At 36.0% G+C, this 15,171-nt stretch overlaps 1 protein-coding gene across 2 annotated transcripts in view; it reads left to right on the top strand.

The window, feature by feature from the left end:
• Positions 1-15,171, top strand: part of LOC148223899 (uncharacterized) — a 166,198-nt gene that overhangs the window by 56,701 nt on the left and 94,326 nt on the right. Inside the window, exons 8-10 of one of the 2 annotated variants that reach the window (XM_088163250.1) lie at positions 7,546-7,764; positions 12,501-12,594; positions 15,034-15,165. The gene's annotated coding sequence lies outside the window, so the exon portion shown is untranslated. Of the gene's footprint in view, positions 1-1,348; positions 4,052-7,545; positions 7,765-12,500; positions 12,595-15,033; positions 15,166-15,171 lie in introns of those variants that run through there. The other variant, XM_088163245.1, reaches the window with a different exon arrangement.

The raw sequence follows: 15,171 nt of genomic DNA, 5'->3' as shown, positions 1-15,171 counted from the left end.
TTTCGATTTTTCTGGAAACCTTATACAATTTCTTCAACCTTGATTAGTCTGAATAATGTTGTGTTCCTAAAATACATCATGACCTTCCTCCACATCATCTTTTTCATATCAGTATTGAGTATATGTGAGTATCACAACCACATTCCTCACACAATATTTTGGAAAATCCAGTTACTAGCTTTTTTGTCATGCTGAAAATTGAAAATGTATTCTTACACTTTATTTTCAATATCTAAATCTCTTTAGAATGTATCGCAGTATTTTACCTTTCTTCACATGAGTAGGAAGTTTCTACAAGGGACTTGCTAAAGGTTTCTGGAAGGCCTAATAAAATTACATTAATATTTCTCATTTATCCACTATTTTAGTAGATTAAAGGGGCTTGAATTTCCTTTATAGTAGCCAAGTTGTGATCTCCATCTCTGTTCTGATTTTCAGAGCAACAAAGCATGACTAATAGTGGATTTCCTTATTCTGTGCTGACAGGGAAGCAGCTTTGAAGAAAATTTGTAACTTCTGTTCAATGACTAGCAATCTTTCCTAGCAATTGGTTTATTTGCATAGTCTGTGTTTTACCTGACAGCTGGTGGTCATTTTGTGCAATGATGATGAGACAATCATTCTTAGATCTGGAAGCACTTTTCCTGCAAGTGGTATGGGTTTTTTTTGTTTGTTTTGTTTGTTATTTTGTTTGTTTGGTTGTTTGGTTGTTTGGTTGGTTGGTTGTTTTTTTACCCTGGGAGGGAGGGGGGAAACTCAACTGGAGTTACAATGTGAATATAAAATATTCAGTTGGCTTTATGAATAAAACCCACAAAATCAGAACAAATGCTAAATCTATTTTTATATTACAAGACAATTTTCAGAATTTAAGATAATTTTCAAAGTGTTGAATAGGTGTCTCCTTCTCTCCTTTTATTCAAAATTTACTTTTTCATGCCAGCCATTGCCAGAAAATATAGCCTATATAGGCATCCAGTATGATGCAGTCTAACTACATTATTGTATCTCTTTAATCTGTTTTTCTTCTTTGATGATGTACATAATTTTTACACTTATCTTCACGTGTAATTGAATTCTAAAGAAAGAAAAACCATTTGGGATTCAAAGTAAATTTAATTAATGGCGAATTTGTATTTTTACTCTGATATTTGTGTCGTTTCTTCAATTATATTCAATAATATTATTTATTCTTCATTAAGTGTGGTTTTATAGTTTTCCCAGGATCTATCTATGTTGCAAAAGAGCTTATATTTGCACCCTGAAATCTCACAGCTAGAGAACCATCTAAAAATATATTTGGTATTTGAGCTCACAGTAAAAGAAGACTGTCTTTTAATTTAAACAGAATGCAAGAATTTGGTGTGACTCTTCGCACTTTCAAGGTGAAGGTTAACTTCTCAGACTTTGATGCATGTCACAGGATTTTCCTAGCTAATGAACTAAGATCACTTGAAGAAAGTCTGGTATATTAGAGTAAAGGGGCACTTCCAGACTCTGAAACTCTGCTGTTCATAATTTAAAATTTCTAGAATAATCCCTGAAATACTTTTGCTTTGTGAAATGTAGCAGTTCTAGACACAGCCTGGAAACTAATGTAAATCAGAAAAATCCCTGAATGGAAAACACCTGTTTGGAGAGTAACAAGGTTGAAAGTAACAATGTGAGATATTTTCCTCACTGACCTCGATATCAGAAAATGATCCCATGTTTTTCGTGGTAGCATGGACATAAATTCACCTCTGTGTCTTTTAAATGGCGGGAAGCAGTCTATTTTTTTCATTGTCAAAAATGTTCCATTTAACTGTGATGGGATCCACGGGTCAGAGACAGAGACAGCACACACTTTTGGAGATCCACGTGACAACAACAACAACAACAACAACAACAACAACAACAACAACAATAACAACAACAACAACAACAACAACAAACAACCACCCATTTTATTGTTCAGATCCTCCTTAAACAGGAGATTCAGAACTCCCTGGTCCAGACAGCTGACTGCTCTGGCTTTAACACTGCCCAGCTCCCTGGCCAGGGACACATCTGCATTTAGGGCTGACTGACACTGGCTGAGGGACCCTGTGTAGGTTTGAATCCAACCTATTCGTGTTCACCCACGGATTTCTTTACTTCTAGGCTGGTTGATTTTAGGGGACAGCTTCAGACCAGCTGCACTGTGTCATTTAACTAAATTTTAGCGTTGTCTGCTCAAAGGAAAAGAATTTTTAAGAATTAGCCAATGCACAATTAGCCATATAAACCACAATAAATATGAATAAATATGCTTTCCCTCAAGCTTCATGTGATAAATTGGTGTGTATTTCTTTGGACTTGGAGAAGAAAATTGTATGAGTCCTTCAACCTTTGTAAATGTTTCCCAGTCTGGATGTCTCTGTAATTAATTCCTCACTCTGAAAGTTATTTGGGTTAATAACAGTTTTTTCTCCCTTTGAACTTTATTTATTATTCTTTTATCTAAATAAGAAGGTGTTTATCTACATTTCCAACAAGCCACATTTTTCTACCTTTTTTATTTGAAAGCTCTAATTGCAATTTTAATTTGAGATTTATGGCAGGTATTTAATAACTGTTTATCCCTACCTGAGCTATTGACAAGTTAAGAAGTCATTGCGAGAAACAGTGCTCTTCCTCACTAGAAAATTCTCAAGGATTTTGTCACATGGACACTTCATACCTCAGTGTTAACAGAGATCTGATAATCATATTTCTAACAGTTGCATGAGTAAGTTAACAATATACCTCACAAAAGACTAGAGGTACTGGTAATCATGATATTGGCACAAAAATATTTAAAGAATTTAACTTGTTTTGAGTGATATAATTAAACCTTACTACTTTGTTTAACTAATCATCTCTAGTAGAAGAGAATATTTTTCTTTACGTGTTTCCTAGATACCTAGATGGAATTAAATTTTTAATAAACAGTTTCTATATTTATATCTGCTTGTGTGTTTATGTACCATTCTTATTACATCAATCAAGCCATATGAAAAATTATATTTGTTCTCTCTAATGTCTCCATAAAGTGAAACAAATAGTTCTTAATAATAGTAGCTACTGAATATTTCTTTAATTTTCTCTCCTGAAAAAAACCAAAGCCATTTACAAAGAAAAAAGAAATTGTTTTCTCTCTTAATCTCTGATAGAGAAATCGGTATGTTATTAAATAAAATGTGACTTATTGTCAGGAATAGGATTGACATGACTTATCTGACCAAGTAAAACTTGCTGTTGATGGAGTTGGACATTACACATATGGGTAACAAGTAATTATTATTTTTCATATATATATATATATTCTGCTCCTATACATGTTAGAACACCTGAAATGTAAGAGATGCAGTTAATTTTACTAGGATAATTCTCTTAAAAGTATATGCCTAACCACCTGTTTTAAGTGGAGTTCACTCATTTTTTTCTGTCTTGTATTAAGTAATTAAACACTGATTGGCCCACAGCGGAAAGCGTTTGATTCTTTTTAGACTATTTGCTGGCTGAGAAAATGAAAAATTGCAGAGAAAATGGAAAAATAACACAAAAGTCAAATAGTGGATGCAGCTTTCTAACTTGTGGTTTATCAAATAAGTAGGGATAAAAGAGTCACCTAAGCACTGATTAGCTTCCTCAAATGAGAGGAAACTTTCTTTACTAGATAGATAAATATGTAAGCATGGAACTTGGAAGAAGCAGTTTGTAGTTTGATGTTCCAATTCTGTTTAAGTTGCACTCTGTGTAACTAAATCTCTAATATCTTTTATGTATCTAGATCTAATTTTTCAAAAATTCAGTGCTAATTAAATCATATATACCTGCATTTACTTGCTAAGGTTTCTTGAACATACTTTTAGATTATCTAATTGGGATATTTTATAAGTGAAAAACTCAAGACATCAGTAAGAAAAATGCAATATGTGATGCTTATGATTTTAGTGTCTAATACATTCTGTGCTTCTGTTTTACAATGAATTATGCTTCTGACAGTACTTTTCACAAACTGTATTTATTAAATGGCATGCTCAATATATTTTACAGTCTCACTGACATTGTATTCATTTAAAATTCAGATAAACTATATCAGTTGCTGCAAGCATCTTCAAATAATGGTTGAACAGCTGATACTAATTTTTTATGGATGAACTGACCATTAATTAGACACATTCTTCACTCATGGGAGACAGGGCTAGTTAATTTGTAAGAGTAATTATTCTGTCTTTGGACTAGGAGAGTTAATCTCTTCGCTGATTTTTCAAATGTTGTTACACTGTTACACAACCCAAAATTTAACAATTAGTATACTGTGTGAAGTAAGAGATCCATACCATTACATATATCTCTGTATGAGAAGAAACATACGGTCTCTCTGAATTAATCAAATGAGCTAACAAATTACAGTGGATAATTACAGGCATCTAGAGATGTGAGACTACTAGCAATCACACACTTGCAATGCTAAGAGAATAATTACATCTTGTGGTTTTGTCTTTGAAAGGATTAAAAGATATTCTACCAATCTGTCGTATTTTGAATTATTTTACTGCTCATTAATGATCATGTGGGGAGCAAGGGAAATAAAGTATTTTATTAGTCTTTCTAGAACACTACAAAGTACTTTCAAACAAGGTATCAGTGAATATAACAAAGAAATTAAAATATGAAAGTAGAGGGAAATGAAAGAGAACTCTCTTAGCTTCAGCTTATATCTTAAACTTGTGAAGAGGGTTTGTGATGAAAAATGGAGACCTAGAACTTAACCCACCTAGATGATCAAGGGAAGCCAACTAATACAATATTTTTTTGGATTTCAGTAAAGCTTTTTGTCTCTCATAGGAGCCTTTGGAACAAAAGTTCCAGCATTCAGGTGGTTAAACACATCATGGGATGGGTGAGCAGCTGGCTCATGGGTTGGGCACAAGGGTTACAGTGAATGGGATGACATCAGGGTTGTGACCTGTCACTAGTGGGGCTCCACAGAGCTTTATCCTTGGCCCTGTGCTCTTTTTCATCTTCATAAACAACTTAGACATGGGAATGGAAGGGATACTAAGCAAGTACTAAGCAGAAAAACTGTGAGAAGCTGTTGACTCAAAGTCAGGGAGACCTTGCAGTGAGACCTCAACAAATCAGAGGTCTGGGCAATCACCAACCACATGAAGCTCAATAAGGAAAAAGTGCTGGATTCAGCACCTAGGATGGGGTAATCCTGGATGCAGGGACAGACTAGGGACTGAGATGCTGGAAAGCAGTGCATCAAAAAGGTATGTGAAGATCCTGGTTGACTGAAAGCTGAAAATGAATCAGCAGCGACCTGGAAGCCAGGAGGGCTGAGCGAGTCCTGGGTGCATCAGGCACAACATCACCAGCCAGTCAAGAGGATACTGGTAATGTCCCCAGGGATCAGTCTTGGGTCCAGTCCAATGATTCCAGGTGATTCCAGGACACCCACCACAGAACACATGTAAGCCCATCAGCTGGCAATGCCTCTAGGAAACTATATTTAAGGATGGTAAGAAAATTCCAAACAAGCAGAGGGAGCACAAAGAGTGAGAAACAGCCGAGGGAACACCACAGTCACAGAAAAGAGGAGGAGTAAGAGGTTTTCCAGGCACTAAAGAAGATATTTAACTTGCAATCCATGAAGGACCCACATGAAATTAGAGGAAAAGTGTGAGATGGAACAACAGAGACAAACCACTGTGCACTAACTGTGAACTCTCCCCAAGTATTTTTCACTGACTCATTGAAAGGCTGAAGGGATTGAGGCAATCTTTGGCAATTAGGAAAGGGAAGAAATGAGGGGTGAGAAAGCTGTGTCTTTTACATTTCTTTAATGACTGAAACAAAAATCAGTTAATTTGAAGAACTGTTAAAAAAAAACAAACCATTCCTGATATTCTGATGATAAACATCACTTTAGGATTACACCTGAAATATCTGCCAGATTTTTTCTACTTCTGAACTCATGCCAGTGAGCGAATTTCTAAAACTCTTTTGTTTATGTTTTAAAAAGATGAGTATGTAATCACCTTATGCTGGGCTTTCTTTAAAACCATCTACTTAACATTGCTGTGTAGTCTTGTTTCATATAGAAGATTGATACTCAGGCCGTCCCTCTGGGGAAAAAAAAAAAAAAAAAAAAAAAAAAAGAGTAATTATCACCTAAAAAGAAGCTTATGTATCAATCAGTAGCACCTACAAAACGTGACATCTACAAAAGCTGCCGAGGTTAGTTTTTACAGAATGATTCCGGATTTGAACTGTCACTAGGTACTGCTGGCCACCTTTAGAAGAATAAGACTAGTTTTGGACTTGATGTCATCACCTAACGTATTTTTTTTTAAATTGTGTATTTGTAAGAAAGATAGATTTTTATGGTAATATGACTAACAGAAAATGAACATTTTGAGAAAATTTAAGACATCAAAAATTCACACCTTGTATACTCACACACACAAATTCAAAGGTTTGACAGACTTTTCAATCAAAATTGCCTAGCCATAATAAGATGAACATTCCTCCTATGGTAATCTTCTATTGCATCACAAAGTTGAATCATTCTTGCAAATATGTCATACCCAAAATTCAAATGCAGCCCGGATGAAGACATCTTTTTTCTGATAAGAAAACTGATAATTAGCAAAAATTTATATCAAACTCTCTGTAGAGTCTGTAAGAATCTATAGGAATGAAGACATCTGAGGAGAGATGTTCTTCATTCTAGTAAATTCATGCAGTATATAATTGTTTATTTGTATTTGTATGCATTTTAATTTTGTCTGCAAAGAACAAGATTCATGCTATTCCTTCTTTGTCTGTTTTTGGAAGACTGTAAACCTAAGTCTGTTGTTTTTGAAGTGAGCACAGTGTTCTGTACTATATTGATTTTACACATATTTGTAAAGCTAAGTAATTTTATTGACCAAATTTCGAAAGGAAGTCAGCTTTGTTTAGAATGTCTTACCTTTCAGTGGTATTTATAGGCATTCAGTTATTTCTAAGTCAAGCAAAAAATGTATTTTACGTGATTGTTAGGATAAGGAATACATGGAGCTTGGTTTAGCTCTCATCTCAAAAATAATTTTTTACTTTGAGCAATGAATGGAAAAATATGACACCTTACTCCTTGGGCAAGGCTTTGGGTTTTTGATTTGTCTTCTTATTTTCTGTGTAAGAGTTTTCTAAAGAGCCTGTATGAATACTGTTCTCCATGTAAACACTGCCTTAACTCAGCTAACTCAGAGCAAAGAATTCTGCCATGTAATGGTGCATGGGAGCAAAAGCGTCAATGTTTAATTCCTACACTCTTTCATCTATTTTGGGACATTGCTAAAATGTCCTCTGCCAGCTGAATATGCACTTGCATATTTAGTTAATCAGTGATTCAGATTTCCATTTGTTTAAATCCTCTTAATGGCTAAGTGTATGTCTTATATCTGTATTCTTCTCTGTCTGATAACAGAAAACATTAACTGTGGAAGTGTATTTGTGACTGTTCTCTCTAAAGATTTTTTTTTATTTTAGGAGATTCTTTTGTAATGTAGTTCCTTGAATGAAGACTGCCTTGTTACATGGATTGATAGAAGACTGTCTCAAAATATGCTATTGACAGACCACTGATCTTTTCAGAGTGAGGAAATTCACACCCAGATTCACTTTCATCCCAAACTTAATGCTTCAATCAAGAGCCTGCACTGTGGGACAACTATTAAAGGGAAGAAGAAAGACATATATGAAAAGGAGGTGTTTCCAACTTTCCTGTTTTATCTGTCACTATATAATAAAGAATATAAGATTTATGGGGAAAGAATGAGAGGGAAAGTGAGAAAAATGAGAAGAAATGTAAGGAAGTATGATACTGAAAACAAGTGGTTAGAATATTTTGGCAGGATGGAAAACAGAGTTATTGTCTCTGCTGCTAAGATTCTTTTTGAATTTCATTTAATTACCTCTATTGAAAAAATTAATACCAGGAAAAGATTTTTTCACTAAGTTGTGAGTAATATGACTGAATTTTGGAATAATAAAGCACAGCTCCATTTTGCTTTTTCTACATAATGTGGATGCCTTCTAATGTTTATTTCATATTGATTCAGGACACCTCTATCTGTGAGGAATTTGCAGACTTGTTTCTAGATCAACATGTTTTGAACCAACACATTTTCCTGAATGCTATTTGCTTATATGAAGTGGTCCTCTGAGATGCCAGCTTTTTATCATTTTGTCTAAGTGAAGTGCTCTGAAAAATTTTCATGCCAAACAGAAATAGTGTTCTACCTCTAGCAAAAATGGGTGAAAGAAGATCACTGATCATACTATTAAAGAACCAGTGCCTACATTTTTGTGGATGGATTCAGGATTTGAACTATATCTAATATTCCAGGTGATAGATAGTCCTGATAGATAGATTTTCAGTTTGAGATGAAGTTGCTAGCTTTATGCCTCTGGCTAAACCCACAGAATGACCGTCTTCTGGAAAGTAATTACTGAGACATCATGTGTAGAACAAATTTCTTCATTAGAAGAACAACTTTTTATTAATAGCCCAACTTTGTTACTGAGTTGGCCTTTACTCAATAAAGTGATTGCAGAGAGAGGCTCTACTTTAAGTGAAAATTAGTCTGGCCTACCTTGTGCCCATTAGCAAAATAGGTTGTTCTCTTCTAATTAACTATGTCTCTCTTTCACTCTGTTAGAGAGAAAACCTTACCATACAAAACCAAATGAACCAATCATAAAATGTATCCTCACAGTGGAAATATCCATATATTAATTAAAAAATTGAAAAAAAAAATTACAATTGAAAAATAAAACAGGCTTGTCTTCAGGGATGTTATCTCTAATCCAGAAGAATGAGTAAGAAAAAATACTTCAATAATACAAGAGTGAAAGGGAGTTATACTACACATACCACAATAACTTAGGAGGTTAATTTGTAGTTAGTAAAAGACAGACATTTTCACAGAAGCTGTTAGTGCACCATTTAATCCATACATCATTTACTTTGCTTTTCATAAGATCAGTTTAAAACCATTTGAAGAATTTTAAATTCATATGGTTGGTTTTTTTTCTTATTTCTCCCATGTTATCTTGGCATTAGACTACTTAAAACCACTTGGTGAAAAAGTTGAATAGCCTCTTGGATTGTAATACGACAGCAAGGTGCATAGGCCACTGTGTTTAAATCTGATGTTGTCTAGACCAAATGTTTAGTTGGTAGAAATCCAGGTATATACAGATATGCCACCTTGGATTAAACTGTAGGAGATGGCTGCTCCCATTAGCTACTGCCTATGTGCTGAAATGTGTTAAGTAATTATTTGAAGGTTTTTCAGACCTTTTCAGTGCAAAGTAAAAACCTTTATTGGGGACCCAACAGATGCTTCTATACAAATGGATGTAACTTGGGGAAAAAATAAGAGGAGTTAGAGATAACTGCATATCTATAGGGCTATGACCTTATTGGCAGCATGGAGATATGGTGGGATGGCTCATGAGGAGCAATGCATCCCAACAAAGAAAAAATCAGGCAAAAAAGACAGGATGCCTGCGTGAATAAACACTGTCCTGTATGATATCCTTATATCTAAATTGAGAAGACATGGATTTGACAGATGGAGAAGTCAGTGGATAAGAAATTGGGTGGATGGGTGGGCTCAAAAAAGCTACAGTCAGTGACTTGATGTCCTAGTGGAGACTAAAAATGAGTGGTGTTCCTCAGGGGTCAGTATTGGATTACACTGTTTGATATCTTTTTTGGTGACATTGAGAGTGGAACTGTGTGAAACCTCAGCAAATTTGCCAATGACACCAGGCTGTGTGATGTAGGTGACACACTGGAGGGAAAGGATGTCATCCAGAGGGACCTTGACAGTTCTGACATGTGGCTCTGTGATCCTAATGAAGTTCAACAAGGCCAAGGGTAAATTCCTGCACTTGGGTAAGGGCAATCCTAATGCAGGCTGGGGACACAATTAAAGAAATGTGGCCAGCAGGTGATTGTCCCCTCTACTCTGCTCTCATGTGATCCCATCTGGAGCGTTGCATCCAGCTCTGGGATCACCAACATGAGGACAGGAATCTGCTGGAGCAAGTCCAGAGGAGGGCTGTGAGGATGATCAGAAGGCTGGAGCATCTCTTCTATAAAGACAGGCTGAGACAGTTTGGGTTGTTCATTCTTGAGAAAAGAAGGCTCTCTTTATTTACTCTCTTTATTGACTGGAAGGCAGCCTTCCAGTAAATAAAGGGTGCCTACAAGAAGAGTGGAGAGGCACTTATGACAAGGGCTTGTAAGTGAAAGGACAAAGGGAAATGGCTTTAAACTGAGAGAGGATGGGTTTAGATTAATGTTAGGAGGAAATTCTTTGCTGTGAGGGTGGTGAGGCTCTGGAACATGTTGCCCAGAGAAGTTGTGGTTGCCCAATCCCTGGAAGACCTGGCAGGATGGAGCAACTTGGTGTCCTTGCCCATTTTAGGAGTATTAGAATTAGATAAAATTTAAGGTCCCTTTCTACACAAACTATTCTATGATTCTATAATCTAACAGAAAATACAATCAGAGTATTTTTCAAAATAAAGAAACATTGAAGAAGACTAAATATGAGAGAAATTAAGAACAATATCCTGAGTACACAATTCTGGGTAGTCTCAGAAGATTAGTTGTCTTTACCCTGTTTTTCGTTTCCAGAGATGAATATCTGTGTATTTGAGGATTCTACATATGAGGGAAGAAAGTGTGAGAGAACAGGCCATTCACACTAAACAATTTGAACTTTATCAATAGATCCCACCTAACTGTATTACTGAGAGAGTGAAAGGAAATAAATAAATACAATGCCCTATACATTTATCAATATTGCAAAATCCACTTCTTCAGGAAAGTTATCAACAAGATTATGATACATTCATTTTGATTTCGGCAAATAATAAATATGTAAAATGGAGGAAGACAGTATGCCTTCACTGAAGTATATTAAAGTGTTTCCTTTGAAATCATGTAGAAAATAAGTATTCTGTTTAAATTATATAAAAGAATAAATAAAAATTTAGTTCTAGGATTCTCTTTAAAAGAGAGGTAAAAAATAGGTTTGTGAATGTGGATAATTTATGGTCAAAATTATAAATATATTTGGAGCTTACTTGCAAGGGAAAAAAGCACCTTAATAGATAACCTCCAAGTACAACAAGAAAAAATATTTTTTTTTTCAGCTGAAGAATTTGTGTATTATATTTTATTTATCTCAAAAAGTACTGAACAAGGAAAGAAAAATCAGACATTGATGGACAGAGTTGGTGTGGAAATAAAAATGACCTAGTTTTGGCCTCAGGAACTTCATATTTCAAACAAAGATTTGAATGTGAATGCTGAGGATGAGATGGCTATATTAGACAGAATTGTTATGAGGCAGTTTTCCTAGTTATTAGGCTTAGAAAACAGGAATGTGTGAATGTCTGTGGTAGGTGGGAAAGACGTCCATGTCCTCATAAACGTAACATTTCAACACTGTCTGTGTATTTATCTAGGGCAGAATGAGAACACGGCCAACATATGATGGTTCATCCTAATGCTTACCCATGCTCTATCTCTTTTCAGCTCTGAACTTTCGAATTCAGATAGCCTGCTTTGTAGTTTTAGTGACTCTCTAGCATGTGGTCAGGTCTTGACACTTTCAGACTTAGTATATTTTTGATCTTTTCTATGTCCTGTGGCAAAATCAGCTTCATGCATTGAAGCTGATGAAGAAATGCACTTTTTAAAAAATCTGACTGTTAATACCTCACTGAAACATTCTAAACATTTTTTTAAGATAGAGTGAATAACCTCCATCCACTCTGTTTTATCTACTGTTTTCTGATTGTTGAGATTTCATGTTGGCAAGAAAATGAGTTACACAGTCAGTCCTTATACTGTGACCCATTGAATACAATTTACAACCCACTGAATATAATTTTTGTAATTCCTAGTAAAGGATCACATGATTTTGAAGGAAGTAAGAGAGCAGTGTGTCAGGGAGCTGGCCTCAGCTCATTTTGGATTTTTTTTTAGCAGCTGGCCACTCAACACACCTGTTGTAACTTCAGTTCCTTGAATTCCTGGTATGTAGAAGTCTTACAATCGATATAGTTATTGCATAAAACCCATTAATTTTGTTAGTGTCGTAGGATAGTAAAGACCATTGGCTACCTAGGATCTGGGAAAGCATCAGACATAAGGATTCATTACAGGACTGGTAGAACCCAATCCTCACCAGCCAGTGCCTGTCCCATGAGCTAGGGAGGGGGCAGGGAAGCCCTGATGAACTGGGCATAAAAACCAGGGTTTGACAGCTGAGGCTGCAGGGAGTCCTCTGTGGAAGGAGTGCATGGACTGTCCTGTGCTGTTCACAGTGGATTCCAGACAGCTCTAGATGGAGGGAAATAGTCCATGACACCCCAAAACTTCAAACCCCGAACAGAGGACCACCTGTCATTTCTTTCAGGCATGTTTGAGGAAGGATGCAGCTGCTGGGGGCAGGAAATGCAAGAAGGACACAGGAGGCACAGGAGGACACACGAAACAGGACACATGAGAAAGTAAGTGGAGTATTTGGAGAAAGGGGAGAAAGAAGGAGGGAAATGAGTGGAAAGAGAAATTTTTGGGAGCATGTAAAGGGATGAACCCCTGAAAGAAAGTGCTTTGTGATGGATGAGGGATACCCCTGAGGAATTATATCCTTTGTGCTACCTGTGCTGGGGCCACTACACCTCTGAAGTGACTGTGGCCCAGAGGCAACCTGTGCCAGAGCACGGGAGCAGTAAGAAATCTCTGTGTTCTGTTCCCAGCCTTCTGCACTGCCTGTTTCCTCATCAAAAGGGTTTGGAGGGGCCAAGTGTGGTGTTTGGTGAAAACAAGAGTGATTGATTCAAGAAAAGGGGAAGAGTTGGACTGAAGCTGAGTCTGGACAAGAGGGAGGGAAGGCATTTCCCCAGATATTTAATTACTCACTACCTTAACAAATAATTAAAAACTGATACAATTTGCAATGCATTTATTTAAATGAAATTTAACGAGCTGAGATTTTTTAGCTTGTTACAGCCAGCCACGGTGACCAGGGCCAGAAACAGGCTGATGTCGTCAGAGGTGGATGGTGGCAGGGAGGGATGACACAAAGTTGAGACATCATCCAGGATATGGGTCAGAATCGGCCCGATGAGGGTAACTGGTGTCACACACAGACCTAGAATGGCTGGACAGGGTGAGGGAATGGAGGAAAAGCCACGAGCAGGCTGGTACCTCAGAATGCAGGCTGGACATGTCTCAGGTGGCAGGGAGGTGGTGGAGCTGTCAGTTTTGTCAAGCCTTTTCCAGGTGAGGGGAAACTTACTAAAACCAATGAGAAGGAGAGGACTGTTATTAGAAAACACAGAAAATAATCCCTAAATGATGTCAACACTGAAGAAGAAGGGACATGCCCTTAAGTATGCCAGTGATTTTCTGTTATTACAACCCTTCTCTACTTGAAGAAGATTGGTGACACAAACCTTAGGACCTAGATGGACTTTACAGGGATGAGCATAAGAGGGGAGGAAGGATACTTTAATTTTTCTTGTACAGCAACAAAAACTGCTATTACTAATGAGGTTTTCTATATTTATTAGGACTATGTTTGCTGGTATAATTATTGCTTGCTTTAGCCTGATTATATTGCTCAGTTTTTATAAACAAAAATTCTTGGCAATATGTATTTGTATTTAAATATTTATGATGCATTTCCTTTTACTCATACTAAGATTTTGATCTTTGGGATGTTTTTGCTATACTTTTGATTTGTTTCCATCTTCTTTTCCATTGTTATTTTATTCTTACTGAGGAGAATGAAACAAAATTTTACATAGTACTGAAAATGCAGGATAATATTGGGTTTGTACATGGAAAAGCACACTTTCTTTTTTTTTTTTTTTCTCCACTAATTCTAATATCCTGATTTGCTTTTATGGCCACTCCTGAATATCAAACTAATGATTTTGGTGATAACTGCTTTTGTAACCCCTAACCACGGTTCTGAGGGGTTGATTGTCAGCTCAGAGCTGATCATTTTTATAAGAAGTTAGACCGGTTTATTAAATTTTTTATTAGAATTGTAAAGACAATTATTATTGCCTTTAATCTTATCTTTATTCATATTGAAGTTCATCGGCCATTTTAGTAGCTAGTTTCTGCTAGTTCTTAGATTCTTCTACAATTACTTACAACCAGACTTCATCCTTACTATCTCGAATAAATTCCTGTCACCAGCAAACTTTGTCACTTTGTCACATTTGCTAAACTGTAGATCAATATTTTCACAAGTCATGTCAGTGTAACTCATCCTCAATTACTCAGTGATTGGTGGTCACCAGTAGTTGACCTCTCTTTCCTGTGAGAACTGGCTTTTCCTACCTTCATTTCCTCTCCTTCTCTAAATAATTTAACATTGCAAATCTCTTTCATGTCGTTGCTGATCAGTTTTTTTTAAAGCATTTGGCGAGAACATTTTCAAACTTTGGAAACCCAAGATTTTATCCATTAGGTTACCTTTATCTTATGGGATATCTGAGAAAGCAATTTGATTTGCAGTGATGTTCACAAAAAGCCATAAAGCAGTCATGAAATTTTTTGATGACAGAAAATTGGAAGTTAATACCAATATAGAAGTGGTTCAGAATATCTAATGAGAATTAGATGATCTTAGAAATGGGTTGAAATATGGGTGCTCATCCATTTATATATTAAGAAAAATAATTTCTGCTATAAAATGGGATTTTTCTTCTTCAAAAGATCCAAAGTCAAAGAAATTAACATTCTGAGCAATTACAGAATGACTCCAGTATTAAGGGCAGAATGGGAAGAGGTGAGGAGTGGGACATACCACAGGCTCTATCAGAAAATTATTTCTGTTACAGAAAAGGAAATATCAATAACATTTTACAAGGTATTGCTAAAATCCTATATTGAATCTTTTATATAGTTCTGGACATAATTTTTTTTTAAAGGTGAGGTGACCAGAAGGATGAAACCTTTATTTTATTGAAGGCAACTTAAGGAGCACAGAAAGTTTTGTAAGGCAAAAGCTGGGGTGTGTTTTGCCTTCCAGATATGAACACCAGAGAAAAGAATGATTTAAGGTAAAA

The sequence above is a fragment of the Sturnus vulgaris genome, chromosome 4, assembly GCF_052056855.1.
Source record: "Sturnus vulgaris isolate bStuVul1 chromosome 4, bStuVul1.hap1, whole genome shotgun sequence".
Taxonomy (NCBI): Eukaryota; Metazoa; Chordata; class Aves; order Passeriformes; family Sturnidae; genus Sturnus; species Sturnus vulgaris.
Note: the sequence above shows the minus strand (reverse complement) of the source record. Positions and strands in the feature narration are given on the sequence as shown.